The 15,697-nt window shown below is 41.8% G+C and overlaps 1 protein-coding gene and 1 long non-coding RNA gene across 6 annotated transcripts in view; one reads left to right on the forward strand and one right to left on the reverse strand.

The window, feature by feature from the left end:
• The window catches only part of LOC117831332 (transcription factor 4-like), a 263,290-nt gene that overhangs the window by 52,452 nt on the left and 195,141 nt on the right, over positions 1-15,697 (reverse strand). The window lies entirely within an intron of this gene.
• Positions 10,053-15,516, forward strand: LOC117831334. Its single transcript, XR_004634972.1, has 3 exons — positions 10,053-10,138; positions 12,614-12,662; positions 15,488-15,516. It is a non-coding gene; the product is annotated as an uncharacterized LOC117831334 (long non-coding RNA).

Genomic DNA, 15,697 nt, shown 5'->3' on the forward strand with positions numbered 1-15,697 from the left:
AAACAGAAAAAAAGTGACTGAGAGTGAACATCACACACACACATACACACATAAACACATACACACATAAACACATGCACACACACACATCTGCAAAAATACTTGAGTGTAATTGAAAACATGTCGAGCCTTCACACACTCACAGTGAGTTTCATGGACCGAAACACATTCTTCAATTCACTTGTAACTGACATAAACACATACACAAACACATACACACACACACACACACACACACACACACACACACACACACACACAAACAAAGACACACACACACACATACACACAAAAACACACACATACATACACACACACACACACACACACACACACACACACACACACACACACACACACAGGCATAACAGACACTGACACACACACTCCCTGTGGAGCTCAGGCTTCCTGTGGCTTGATTAGAGCCCCCTATGTGAAGACAAGTGGACTCAGCGTGTGTGTGTGTTTGTGTGTGTGCACGTGTGTGTGTGTGTGTGCACGTGCGTGTGTGTGTGTGTGTGTGTGTGTGTGTGTGTGTGTGTGTGTGTGTGCACGTGTGTGCGTGTGTCGTAGCATGGTGCACCTGTGACTGAAGGGGGGTCGAGTTACTCAGACAGAAAACACTGGGGGGCGGACAAAAAGAGAGAGAGAGTTAAAGAGAGAGAGAGAGGTGTGTGTGACACGGGCGAACGAGAGCGTCTGTGAATTTTTTAGCATACAAAAGTGTGTGTGGGTGTGTGTGTGTTTGTGTGTGTGTTTGAAGAAAGTGGAGTGTGTAAGTGGGAACAGGAAAGGGAGAAATTGACGTGAGAGAGGACAAGAAGACTTCAAGGAGGGAAAAGGCGATTCATTACTTCCTCACATTGATTGTTTCCTTATTTCCTTTCCTCTTGTATCGTTCCTTGTTTCCTTTTCTCTCTCCTTCATGCTAACCTTTCCCGTTATCCTTTCTTTCATCTGTTTTCTTCTCATATTCTCTGCTACCTTTCCTGTTTCCTTACCTTGTTTTATTTCTTCTGTACTCTCTTGACATTTTTTTCTACATCCTTATCACCTTTCCTTTCCTACCATCTTAAATAGGATCCCCTGTAACCTTGTCTCCTTTTCTATGTTTTTCTCTCCTTTCCTCTCTTCCTTTCCATCCCTTTCTCTGTCCTCCTTTTTGTTTCCTTATCTCCTTCCCTGTCTCCTTGCTTTTCCTCTCCTGTTCCCTTTCCCTCCTTTTATTTGCCCTCCTTTTTGTTTCCTTATCTCCTTTCTCATCCTACCCTCTTGTAACCTTGTATCCTTTTCTATGTTTTTCTCTCCTTTCGTAACTTCTGCAACATCACTGTTCTTGCATCCTTTTTCATCTTCTTTTTTCTGCATTCTCTCTCCTTCTTTCCTTTTTACTCCAATACTTGGCTCCCTTCCTTACTTTCTAATCCCTCCTTTCTTTTTCAGTCCTCTACTATGCAACCTCTTCTCGTTTCTCCATGTCTTTTCGTCTCCTCTCTTCTCCCTTAACCTTAAGCATTTCCCTGTCTCCTTGTTTTCGTATCCTCTCCTCTCCTCTCCCTCCTTCCTGCCCTACTTTTTGGTTCCTTGTCTCCTTTCTCATCCTACCCTCTTGAAACCTTGTATACTTTTCTATGTTTTCCTCACCTTTCCTATCTTCTGCAACACCACCTTCTTCATGCCTTTTCTTTTCCTCCTCTCTCCCCTAACCTTTAGCAATTCCCTGTCTCCTTGTTTTTCCTCTCCTCTTCGCCATTCCTTTCTTTTCCCTACTTCTCATTTCCTTATCTCCTTTCTCATCCTCCACTCTTTTGTTCTATCCTAAAATATCCATGTATATGTTCATCTCTCCTTTCATTACCCTGTATCTCATCTCCTCTCCTCTCCTGTCCTCTCCTTGTTTCTCCTCTCCTGTCCTCTCCTCTCCTCCCCTCTCCTGCAGCAGACTGTTTATCTATTATTTACTGCTTTTCTCCGTCAGCGTTAACCCACTTAGCGGCTCGTCTCCGTCACAAACACGTCGTTTTCCTGTTTCTGAATCTCTTTCTCTGACTTGTTCGTTCTTCCCTCAACCTCAGCTTGCGACCCTCACTGAGTCAAAGTGCTGAGCGAGCTTTAAACTCGGTAAACATCTCAGAACACATCAGGGATCAGCGGGATGTTTGTGTTAAAGCATTAAAACTTTAGAATGATTCATTGTTACAAACCTGAATCATAAAGAGCGGAAAGAGAGAGAGGGGGAGAATAAAACGTAAGGTCAAATCAGTGATGGAGAGTTGTGTTCTGCTGGCTTCAAAAGAAAATGATTTGCATTTAGTCATGAGGAATAATAGAGAGACAAGTGAACAGAGATGGAGGACGAGTCAGACTCGAAAGAGGAAAGTCATAAAAAAAGGAAGTTGCAAACAGAAACTACAGAAGCTGCAAACATAAAACAAAATGTTAAAGATTCTTAAAAATTTACTTTTTTTCAATGCACTGCTTTAGGAAAGTAAATTAAGTAATTTTAAGAGAAAATAATCCAAAACAAATCTTAAAGTGAAGAAAATAAGAGCAAAAAGAGAAATAATTGAGGAGAAACTTCATTAAAAAAAGTTCCAAAAAGGAAATGCATTTATTAGATTAAAGAAAATCAAACAAGAGTTTAATGAAAGGAATCCCAAATGTCAAACGAATGAAAACAAAGACAAACTCTAAATGAAAAGCTCAAACTAAAAAGAACCACAACGTGAGAAGATCAAGAAGCCAAGCGCACTCAACAGAAAGAAAAGTGAAATTTTGTGAATCGAAGAAAAACAAACAAACAAATGGGGATAAAAATAAAGTGAAGGAAAGCAGCAGAAAAAGAGGAGAAGAAGCAGAGCGGTGCTGCGTGTGTTTACACTGCGGCCTGTTAATGAATTCAAGATGGCGTCTGGTCTCGCCAGGAGCCACAACATCAAAGAGTCAGACAGCCAGTGAAGTCACAGCGCTTTAATTGACCACTAATTACACTGAATTAACTCGGGGACTGTGTATGTGTGTGTGTGTGTGTGTGTGTGTGTGTTTCCTGAGGACTTGTCCATCTCGGTTTCAGAGCGTGTCACTACAACGACTTCAGAGTGCTTAAGCGTATCTGTATCTCTGTTATTTTCCAATTCAATTCATCAGCTGGTGAAAAAAGAAAAATGGCGTCTCCACATGTGAAATACATTTTTCATATCCGTCCAGTAGGGTGTGTTTGTTTTGTTGCACACTGCCTCTCTGCAGACACAGTGCCCTCCCTCCTTCACCTGATCACCCCTCTCTGCACCTTCTCTGTTAACCGTTAGCGTGTATTTCAAGTTGTTATTGCCCTGCAAACAAATCCTAATGTGCAAGTCTTTGTGCTGAAGGTCTGTCTCAATCTGGAGCCCAACTTCTCGCTGATGATCAGACTGAATCGCTTATTTTGCTCGCCTTGATTCATTCAACATGACACCACTGATTTTACTGGTTTGTTTGGATTGGGAATCCATCCAACACGCCATCTGCATTTCCCTTTAAAACAGAGGCTCTTTGAAAGGTGCAGCCCACATGATCAATATGCAACTGAACCAATTATTTATCAATCAAACAGAGGTGTGATTTCTATACATGAATTGGCATACTCTCCATTTTCTGCTGCTATATTTTGCACGAAGCAAGATAGCAAACTAGCCAGCAAGCTGCAGCCAAAGATAATCCTCCCGATTCTGAATCTTGCTATCTACCTCTGATTTGTTGATGTTTTCACGAGAGAAAATACTTGAACCAGCTTCTATAAGTACAACACCTTGATTCATTTGCGCAACAAAGCACCACAGAACATTTTTAATGTACATTAAGATGCATTGAACACCCTGCTGTTACAAATGTGTTCTCAAAGAGCACAGCCTTTTAAATATGATGGGGTTCATGCACTTGCTGCTGTTGGTTGGGTTAAACCTGCAACACAATCAAACAAACACAATTGGAAAAGTGTTTCACGCAACTTTGAGCAATCATAGAGCTCCACTCAGAAACTAAATGCAAAAAGTTTCCCCAAATATGTTCGAATCACTTCGGAGGACAGAACCCTCTAGAGTCCATTTCTTCACTGGGTTGCACCAACATGGAGTTTACACTCTCACACGGGACTTCCACCAGATCTGTGTCTGATCCGTCTCCGAGCCACTGCGTGCTCTCTCGTCCGTCAACACCCACTGTTCTGTTTCGGAACGCAGCAGGGAGCAGGACTGCCGGACAGCTGGAGTCATGTGACCAAAATTTTCCCGGAGCAATCAATAATCAAGGATTCTCCTCCTCCTCTCCTCATCCATGTTGTCTTTCTGGTCCTGAAAACCTCTGACCTGTTGACTCCAGGCCTGGCTCCACTCATCATGACGGTTTGTTGTTGTAGTTAAGTGAAATACGATCTGGTGATAACACAGAGTGTTTTATTCTGAAAATTAACTGGATGTTTTCATTTTGTTTTGGTGCCTGACTTCCTGTCCCGCTCCGTCTGCTCTGGTGAGATTGATGGGTCGTGCACTTGCATCCGGCAAAAATAGAAATCTTGTGTATCTGATCTGGAGGGCCCCGACCTGCCGGATCAGATACACAGCCGGAACGCAACGGAGCGGATCCAGTGGAAGTTAATGTTAGTTAGTGACGGATCGGAGACGGACCGGACACGGATCTGGTGGAATTTGGCCGTTACATGTTATACGTTGCACCAGCTCCAAAACGTCCTACATAGACATGAGTTCCATCTTAAATCTTGTACCTAGCTCTGAGTAAAGTCCTCCTTAAACACAGGTTGTCTCTGTGCATTGTTCTGAAAGATGTAAAACTCGGAGGAGGAGGAGGAGGAGGAGGAGGAGGAGGAGGAGGAGGAGGAGGAGAGCTTCACTGGCTGTTGACAACTTGTTTTGCATGATGGCTGACATCACTTAGAAATGTGTGATGACTTTGATCTGCACTCCTGCTCTCAGATGAGATCACTTCATCTGCACAGAAATAGAGAACTGTTATTTTAACACGTGTTGTAGATGTTGAGTTCACCTCTCATTGCCACAGAGACGTGAGTCAGCTCTGCACTGATTGGCCAGAGGAAGTGAAGGCATCATTCTGTGGTGATAATTTGGTAAATTTGGAAGTTTTGCTCGACTATTAAGATGAATCTACGTCTTCATGATGCAAACAGAACAATAACAACAATTTGCACCTCATGCAGAGCATGGTGCAACAAGCCACAGGACCTGATCTGAGTGTTTTGGGAACCAACACCAGTGGTAGACAGACCGGGATTAATCATGTGCCAAGCAAAGTAAGAACAGGAGCATCACAGCTGCTTTGACTGAGGTGATTCAGAGTCTCTGATCCAAACTTTTAACAGAGTCAACAAAAGCATAACTCAGAGAAACATGGAAGAACTGTTGAGACATTATGGGAAACTTTGAGGAGTTCATCTGAATTAAATTAACTCTGCAGCTCATCTATTTGTTCCTGAATCAACTGTTTTTTTCAGACGGTTGATTTCTAATAAGCATCAAGCTAATCCACTGTGTGCGCACGTGTATTTGTGTGTGTGTGTGTGTGTGTGTGTGTGTGTGTGTGTGTGTGTGTGTGTATATATAATATCATCACATGTCTTTTCCCGGGAAATTGAGCGGGCTCTTCTCATGCCTCTCTCACACACAGCCGGGATGATTTCAGTGATGGGGGAATATGGAGGCTCACAGTGAACATAATGTGGCTTTATAATGTCCCCCCTGACACAGGAAATGGCCGGAGGTCTGGGACGTGTGTGTATTTGTGTGTGTATTTGAAGAGAAAAATATCCATCAGAGGAAGGAAATAACGAATCAGAGCACTGAGGGCTCCATGACACACACACACACACACACACACACACACACTTGAGTATTCATATTCCCATCCATCCTTCAAATCACAAACCGTCCTCTTAATTTCTCAGTGACAGTAACATCTTCTTTAATTAAACGTTTCACTTCTTAAATCTCTTACTTTTAATTTTTGTCACTGTAATAAAAACCTGATGGCTCACCTGTGTAGTTACTTTGTTCTACATTGTAGGACTGAAACAGACCTTCACGATAACAGACTGACACAGGAGTAGAAGAATAAACCCTGATATGTAGTTTGTGGTTTTCTCAACCCATTAAGACACCGTCAGCCTCCTGTTTGTGTATCTGAGACACTTCAATCATTTCTTACATTACTTCTCCTCTTTATTACTACAAAATAAGCATGTGACAAAAACTTCTCCAGCTTAAGACTGCTGATAAGATAGATGGATGTTACAGCCGCCTCAGTTTAAATGAAACCTGCAAATTCCCACGAAATCCTGCAGAGGCCGGAGTGCTAAAGCAAACTTACATCCAAGGCACAACATGCTTTTGATATCTGATCTTTTTGGTAATCATTCAAGCAGATCTGTTAAAGTTTTCTGCATCTTGCCTTAAGGTGTTTGCTGCTTTTGTCATTTTGTACCTGTGCAGTCTGTAAAGTGAGACTGTTAATTCAACAACATTTGCAAACTGGAAAATGTCACTTTGAACTCTGAGAAATTCTATAATATGAGCATTTTTCCAACTTTCTGATCTATTATAGACAGATTAATTGATCAAACAAAGGGACTTATGTTCCCTTCGGGAGAATCAGGTGGTGAAGAAAGCTAAAAAACATTATCGGCCAGCCATTACATGTTCTCTTTACCGAGTTCGTACTGATGATTTTATGCGCCCTTGAGGAGAACTAATCGTTACTCCAAATACTTTATCCTGACTACTATCAGGCTTTTAAATTCAGACAGTAGTCATTTTAGTCATTTTAAATAAAATTGGTATGACAAAGTAGATTATGTTGTCTTTTATTCTATTCATTCTATACATTAATTGCCCTTCTTGGGATCAATAAAGTTGTCTGAAAATGAATATGAATCAATTAATTAATGCAACTTAAAAATAATAGGCAGATTAATCTGGAACAAATAATAATCGTCTGCAGCTTTAATGTCCGTTACAGTTGGAGAGATTTCATGGCTATTTAAGGAAGGAGGAAATCTGCTGCTACGCCAAGAAGAACACACTAACACACTCTCTCTCTCACACACACTCATTTAATCATGCACATTACACATCGTGCATATCTTAAATCATACGAATGCAACACAACAGAAACTTCAAATAATAAAAATAATAACTACAGCTGTTCCTGGCGTTAGAAAAAAATGTTTCTTTTCCACCGTGTTGCTGTTGAGTCCCACCTCTGGGTATGAGTGTGTGTGTGTGTGTGTGTGTGTGTGTGTGTGTGTGTGTGTGCTTTCCCCATCTGTGCAAGTGAATAACGAGGCAGTTTTTGTGCAGCACACGTGAGAACCATCACATGTGTGTGTTGGTTTCTCATATAGCTGTGTGAAAATCCCTGCGTGTGCATGTGTGTGCATGAGTGTGTGTGTGTTTTTTTCGGCCGGAGAACAAAAACATTTCTCCACAGGTGACGGCTCTTTACGAGTCTCTTCCACACTCATTTTATTAGCGTCCCATTTTCCTTTCAACCACCACGACTTTTTCTTTTTTTTTCTGGCAAACTCACCACACAGACGTTTTTTTTCCCCCTCCTCTCTCTCTCTTTTACCAATTTCCCCTTGATTTAATTACTGCCACATGCTGCCGACTGCCAGCGATCGTTAGCGAGAGAAACGCCTCGACCGGCACAGAGTCCTGACAGGCCGAATGAGGAGACGCAGAAAACACACGCAAATAAAAGCGCACACACATGGAGGCCCGGCTCTGAATAAACAGAGATATAAAAAGAAGACAGATGCACAAACAGCTCTGTTTTACTATCCTTCTGAGGACTAACTGCTAAAAGTGAATTAATTCAAATTCTAGTTCTCCCGCTGAATGTTGCAGTCAAAATCTTTACATTTCTATTTCTAGGCATTCTTTATTTACTCCTCCTCCTCATACCACAAATAAGAAATAAATGTTTACTGCTCCCTTTGACCATTAAAGCTCCAGTTAGGAGTTTTTTCCGATAATGAAACAGACTGAAATAAATAATAATGTCTCTTTATGAGCTGCAAAATCAGCTGCAGTGACAAGACAGATCATTTCTATAATCTATATCTTTTCTATTTTCATTTTTTTATCAATGCCTGAGACCGCTGGTGCAGGGTAGGTGTCAGATGAAGGGAAGAACTGCTGGTTGCTGAAACAACTCTTTTTATTTCTTCAAATATGTCATGACAAAGATTCCTGAGAGTTTAAAAGATTCTATATAATCACGTATAAGACAAATTAGAGAAGAGGTAAGAAGTTCCGCTGTGGCCACAGGGGGCGCCAAATAAACACACACTGAAAGTTTAGCACAGGAGCTTTAATGTTTCTATTTATTTCAGAGACAATAGAGAAGAGGTACATTAAAAGTACGGGTTTTCGGACCTCAAAGATGTAGAAATCTGTGTTTAAAGAATGCACCAACATGGAGACATGCAAACACACACCTCAGAAGTGTCTGGATCCCCACTGAGATAATTCATCACTCAATCCTGTCTAAATCATCTCTTTATACAACATATCTGCTCATGTTTGGCCTGAATCAACTGAGGACACTGATTGTATGTGTGTGAGCGTCGCTGTTACGGCTCTCTGATGTTTCCCAAATCAGAAATTTATACTTATTTCTCCTGTAATCTTCCTTTGGAGGTCAAAGGTCAGACACCTGCAGCTGATGAGGTTTAGATCCTTGGTAAATTCTTTGCTGCCTTATCATGGCCTGATCTACAAACAGACTTCTGAGTGACTGAGAGGGAAAAGAAAGGGAAGAGAAAGAAGAGGTTGAGAAGGAGAGAAGTGGTCGTTGTTGCAGGAGACAAGAAGGGAAGAAAAAAACAGCCTGCAGAGGTAAAGAGTTGGTGTGGAGCCAGTTGGCTGTCTGACAGCTCATTAAGAGCTTTTTATAATTAATCAATTGATGAACTAATTAACAACAATCTCAAAGTTTCAGAGACGCATATGCACCCTGAATATATCTGTGGGACTTTCCACAGAGGAGCGCCCGTCACAGACTCAACACACAACGTCAGAGAGTGACCGTGTGATATAACAGACTCAACATCCAAGTCTATACTCAGGGATACTTTGACATGTTTGCAGGTAAAGTAGAGATACTGTTCTCTATCGTTGGAGACACAGCTGCCTTGACCTTATTCCTGCAACATGGATGCCCTTGAGCAAGGCTCTTAAACCCAAATCACTCCAGTACTACTGCCTCAGGTTAAAGGCTCATTCATGCTTCCTGAATGAAAATATACGAGCATTTTAAACCATATAAGTGCCACTTTTTGCAAACTAGCATGCACATCCCACTAGAGGGCACCACCCAGAGTCAAAAGCATAGACTATAAAATAAATGGACGTAGTATCCGTGACGACGCCCATCTGTTTCTGAAGTGCTGTTTTGAGGTGGGAGCCATGTTGCTGCTGTCAAGCAGTTGTGACGTAAAGAGGTGGGCTTTAAGCCTCCTAGCCAACAGCTACAGTGTTCCCGCCTGTCAATCAAGTCAGCTGTGCCTCTCATTGGAAGACTCGTAATCTCAATATCTTTGAAATGACAGCGTTATGAAAAAAATCACCCCACATAGAGTGTATGCCGGTCGAGAAATTACCTATCCAGACTACACTCGTTTCTTTAACCAGGCTGTAAACATGTTTAATTCTGCTGTAAAGATCGGCTTCTTTGAATTGGTGTATATGTGGTTTCCGGGAACCTCCGGAGCCAGCCTCAAGCGGATCCTCAATGAACTGCAGTTTTTAACACTTCCACATTGGCTTCAATTCTCAAGGCTGAAGGTTACCGCTTTGTTCTACCGTTGTCAAAAGTATTCTTCTTCATTGTGGTTCGCCAGCTTGAACTGTTGGCTTCACTGCTCAACACTGCCCCCCACCCCGGTATCTGTAAGCTTCCAGAGAACCTGCAAGACTTTGGATGAAATGAACCCAGAGACCAAAACAGTGTCACAAAAACCAGAAACTGCAATGTGAGGATGAAGAGTTTCCATCAGTGCCAGCTGTTGACCAGACGTTACAGCACATCCAGCTCGTTATGATTTCACTGCTTCAAGGAACATCAGGTAATCACAACACAACGTTTTTTTTTTATCTTTAAGTTTTTACAAACATCTTTGGACCAGATAGAGGGTCAGCACATCTGGATTTGAGGTTTTTAGAGAAACAAGCTGAGCCACAAAACACTGTTTGTGTTACTGCTTTTATTGTAGCACCAGTTTTAATGATCCAGAGTTTTAGTTCATGGAAAAGAGGAGAGCTTATAAGCGATAAACCCTTCAAGAATCTTATCCAAAGGGAAAAAAGCTCAAGTAAGCGTAGCTTCACTTTTTAGAAATGAAAGAGCTTTATTTAAGGACTTTACTTGTCCACTTTAAGACAACTTAAATGTATGATGTCAAGCCATCAAGCAGCCATCCTGCGGTGGATCATCGCCTCCACTAGTGGAAAACAAAGAGTTTTAAAGAGTGACTCAGGCTGTTTGTGATGGAGAGGATAAAAGAGCTGCTTTTCAACTCGAAAGAGATCTTCTGAGGGGGGATTCTGGAATATTTTGTTCACAGATTTGAATCACTGTTTCCTCTTGAACCGGACAGAACCTTGTTTAACAGATTTGTTTGTTGCTTGTATAAAATGTCCAACCAACAAGTATCCAAGAGCTTCAAAGGGAAACAGAGGATTAAAGAAAAATCTACAACACAGAAACACGAGTGTGAAACATTTCTATCCCTTCCATCATCATACGTCCTCTATGATTGGACTCTGGACCCCGTTCGGGTCCCAGAACCTCAGGTTGGGAGTCACTACTGTCACAAACATTAACAGGCTTTATTTCAAAGAGCCCTCATCCCACAATCCACGACACGCTGGAAGTCATCGTTTTCAAAAGACGCACGGGGAGAGAAGAGAGAAGTGAAACCCAAAATAAATCGAGAGAAGAAGAGACAAACACTTTGAGAGAGGCGAGCGTTCTGATTGGCTGTTTGCTGCCACTATGACAAACACACACACACACACACACACACACACACACACACACACACACACACACACACATACACACACACACACACACACACACACACACGCACACACATAAACGTGTTCGCTCAGCTGGCATGATGGCAGCCGGCCCGACAGCCAATCAAAATGCCCGTTGCAGGGCACGCGGCCAATGAGACCTCTGCTCTCTGCGGCAGCCAAGCTGTCAGGGTGAGAACAAGAGTGTAGGAGGCAGCAACTGTGTGTGTGTGTGTGGTTGAATGTGTGTGTGGTAGTGAGTTTGATGAAGTTCAATGAATAATAAAGATTTTCATCTTCATGTGATGTCATTTACTTTTTTTTCGTTTTTATCTAGTCATTTATTTTCCTAATTTACTTTATTTTAAAAGCAACTTTTAGCAGATTTTAACTTGTATTTTAGGTGACTGTGTTTAATTATGGTTCAGTGTTTCTGTTGGAGCTTTAATAACTCGTTGTTCATCCATGCTGACCCTGTTTTTCCTCCAATCAAGCTCCATAAATAAATAATCTGAGTGTAAATAAATGAAAGTGTCATGAAGGTCAGGAGCCAAACATGTGTGTCAGTTCAGACACACGGGATGTGAGGCCTGCTGAGCTGCTGTTAGATAATAACAGATGTTAAAACGAAGATCAATAATATCTATAATGTAATATTTCATATTTAAAGCAATCCTGTCCGGTCTCATGGTCAGATAAACGTGACTCTCCTCCTCTTTCGTCTTCACCGTCTCCCTCAAGATGGCTGCCGTTTGAATCAGACTCCAACTCGCAAAGTTGGAGTGTCACAACACGCCGATCGTCACCGAGAGCGCTGGGTTACAGGGACCTCGTTGCCGAGGCAACACGCCGGCAGGCACCTTAAACCGAGCCAAAAAAACTAAGATGGCTGCCGTGGCGTGTTAATTATTGAAGAGGGTGCAGACGGAGAGAGAGAGAGGGGGAAGCACAGAGCAGGGCTGTCGGTGGGGTGCTGCTGGGTCACAGGTCTCCTCTGCAGCGGCAGCGTAACCACAGCATCCAGAGTGCACGCCAATAAACACAACAAACACAACAACAACAAACACTACAGGGTAAGATGGCTGCCGCAGGAAGTGAGAGTCGACCTGGAACTGTGATCCCCTGCTGATGAAGGTTCAGAAAGGGAAGAGGAGGAAGAGGAGGGCGTCTCACTTCAAACACTCAGAGCTGAGGAAGTGTTTGTGTCTCATTTACAATGAAACAGACTGAATGAAGGTCCACATTAACTTCTTATTACTAAATATGAGACCTGAATCCTGACACTGGTGTAAGCAACATTAACTTATTAAGTCTCTTCAATTTAAACATTATACTTAATAACCTTAGTGTTTGAACAGAGCAAGAAGTTACCTCAAAGTTTTGTTATCCCTCTCTGCAGGAATACTCTCCCACAGGCTTGTTATGTTGCATTTTTTTGAACATGTGTTAAAACAAATCAGTAATACAAAATGTCTCTAAATTATTTAAATCTGATAGAGTGATGTTTTTGTCCATTGCAGACTCAACACTATGCATTGGGATGGATGACCCAGAAAATACAGACTGCAGGTAAGAATAAATGATACGAGAGTTTGAAATAAAGCAAACAGAAAGAGGCCGACTGTAAATACAGACTGAGAGTAGGGATGTAAGGATATATCACAAGACGGTAAAAATCGATACAAATATGGGTGGATTAAAAAATCGATTCAACAAAATTTGTATTGCGATAAAGATCAATAAGTACAGAAATTAAATGACGCTCTAATCCAGGGGTTCCCAAAGTGTGGGTTGGGATCACCTGAGGTGTCACGAGACCCATATGGGGGGTTGTGAGATGTCTTCCAGAATGTTCTTTTTTAAGTTATCTGGAAATAGTACATTTTACCCATTATAGTTAAAAAAATATCGACAAAACTAGTAGCTAAACTTGAAATATAACCTTGAAAATAGAAAATGTAATGAGTTTTCTGCCTTTCTTTTTGCAAGATGACTCCTAAGTTTAGGGTTAGTGAACAGTTAATTATCAAAAGCATCAGTAGCAGTAGGTTTATTCATGACGGCACAGGAAACAGACACATGCTCATATAGGTAGGCTAATTTTCTGCAGACCAGCTAAATGAAGCCACATTAAATCGCTTTGAGGGACAGTGGGGGTCACCAGTCTTTGGCACCTATATTTTGGGGGTCGCAGGCTGAAAAGTTTGGGAACCCCTGGTGTAATCAATGATTTGTCACTCTGCAGATGATTCCTGAAATATGTGTCCACTCTCTCACATGGACGTCATGCCCACTTAGAGAATCTGCTTTATGTCAAATATGTTTGATGCAACTGGAAATTTAAAACATATCATCTGTTGACTAACTTCTTACCTGCAGTTTCCTGTCAATTAATAATCATAATGCATAAAGTCAGTCTGAGCTTTAGGGCGCCACACACTCTGAAAGTTGCTCTGCTGTTATGTAGCAATGAGACAAAAGAGGAGTCAGCGCTATGCAGACATGAAATGATTATTTTGAACCATGTCACACAAATAGACTATCATTATGAAATGTTTTTATGGTAACATGCAGCGACTGAGTATCAGAGCCTTCTTCAACTTTAACGCCATAAATACAGCATGTGCTCTAAAGTCTGTGATAATAAAAGAACACCTGCTGTACAGTTTCATTTGTTTCAAAGCCTCCGTCAGAGACAGAGAGCACTAAACCCTGATACTCCGTCATACATTAACTCTCTTAATCCTTCATCTTCGTCGATTTGGCTTGCCGGGTTTTTAACCCCTGACCCTCTTCATGTCGAGAGAGTGTGCAGCCATTAGATCATACGGCTGCTGCGCTGGATCTCTTTATTAGCGAGTACTTTAAAATGAACTCAAAGATAGTTCAGCTCAGTTTGATGCCGCAGACGGAGAGAACGTCGAAATTAAACTGGAGTTCAAGATCTCAAGAGGATGCTCAGTTATTTCAAACCTCTTGACTTTTCTTCTGTTGCCAACAAAGTTAGAAGCGATAAATGCCATGCATGCTTCAGAACGACTTGATATCGTCTCATTTTTGTGAAATCTAGAAAAATGAGCAATGGTGAAATAAAAAAAAAAGAGCAAGATGGAATTTTTTTTGCATGCTCCAGCTTTAACCTGCAAAACAAAACTTTTAAAACCCATTTCAGTGGCTCAAAGGACTAAAAAAAAAGAAGGATTAAACACAACAGAATCCTGAAATAAGAGACCTATGTTTCCCTCACACAGCAGCCAGTCTCTGAACTTGTTTATGTGACTGGATCTAAATTTGTGCATCCCTCTCAGCAAAGCTTTATCACAATCCACCGCTTTCAAACACTGCTCTTCTATTTGATCCCGGCTCAGATGCTCGGAGAGTAAAATTCAAGCTGATGCACAAAATATTTGGAGAAAAAGAGAAACATTAGGCGGGTAAATAGAAGCCAGAGGATGCGGGGCGCTCCATGCTTTCATTTCTCCTGAGATGCTTCAGGCTTCAGAGGTTGTTCCAAGAGCTCGACAGCTCAAATCAAGCCCACCTTAACCGGTTCAAACACTCCTCTGAACATCTGATTCTGATCCCGCTCAGCCTGGTGATCCATAAAAATGTTAATAAAGATTACAGTAACCACCTCCTGTGTGGACTGACTCACTGCGCTTTGGTCCTGTTTCCTCTGGGCCTGAAAACCTCCGTAGTCATCGTTTTATCTGTCTGTCTGTCTGAGGTGGGAAATAATGAGTCAGTGACAAATTACAACTCAGCAATGAAGAGCTGGACGGGACAAACAACGCACTTAAGCTATCCTTAAGGTATCTGGTAGAAACCGAAATAAAGCTGGAAAGAGATAAAAAGCCTATGTAGTCAAAATAAACTTAAGGATTCATCCTCTGAGGGGCAGGACAGCCAGGTTAGAGTCACTCCAGACCTTAAGCCAGGTCCTCTCTGAACCAGACTCTGTATGAGGTCCCTTACAACAGGAGAAACCTGGTAGAACACAAAGATGAGGTAACACAAACTTAAACGTGCAACCATCCGAAACACACGACGACTAAAAGCTTTTTACATGAAATTAAACCGTTATGTCCATGTCAATAATTGACAAGCAATGAATGTAAATGGTTACTGAACAGAGCATTACAACCCCAAAGATCCTCCATTTCAACATGAGAGACTTAAAGAAAGGCAGAAATGTTCCACATTTCTGCTCGGACATATGACTGAAACCATGAATAGATTACAATATGTGGTGGCTATAGACTATAAAACATGGATGTAGTCTCAGTGATGTCAGCGAGTGGTCTCTGAAGATTCTAAATTGAAAAATGCTGACTCAACATAACTTTTCTAATGTTTGAAGTTGTGTTTTTTGGGCATTTTTGCCTTTATGACAGGACGGCTGAAGAGGGAAAGGAAATGTGGGGGAAGTCATGCAGCACATGGTCGTGGCCAGGAATCGAACCGGCGACCTCTGCGACGAGGACTCTGGTCCCTGTATGTGGGGCGCTTAGACTGCTAGGCCACCAGCACCCCTCAGCCTTGAAACCGTCTGGCAAGCAGCAACTTCCTGTCTTTCTGTCAATCAACTTAACCACGCCCATAAT

The sequence above is a fragment of the Notolabrus celidotus genome, chromosome 19, assembly GCF_009762535.1.
Source record: "Notolabrus celidotus isolate fNotCel1 chromosome 19, fNotCel1.pri, whole genome shotgun sequence".
Lineage (NCBI taxonomy): Eukaryota > Metazoa > Chordata > Actinopteri > Labriformes > Labridae > Notolabrus > Notolabrus celidotus.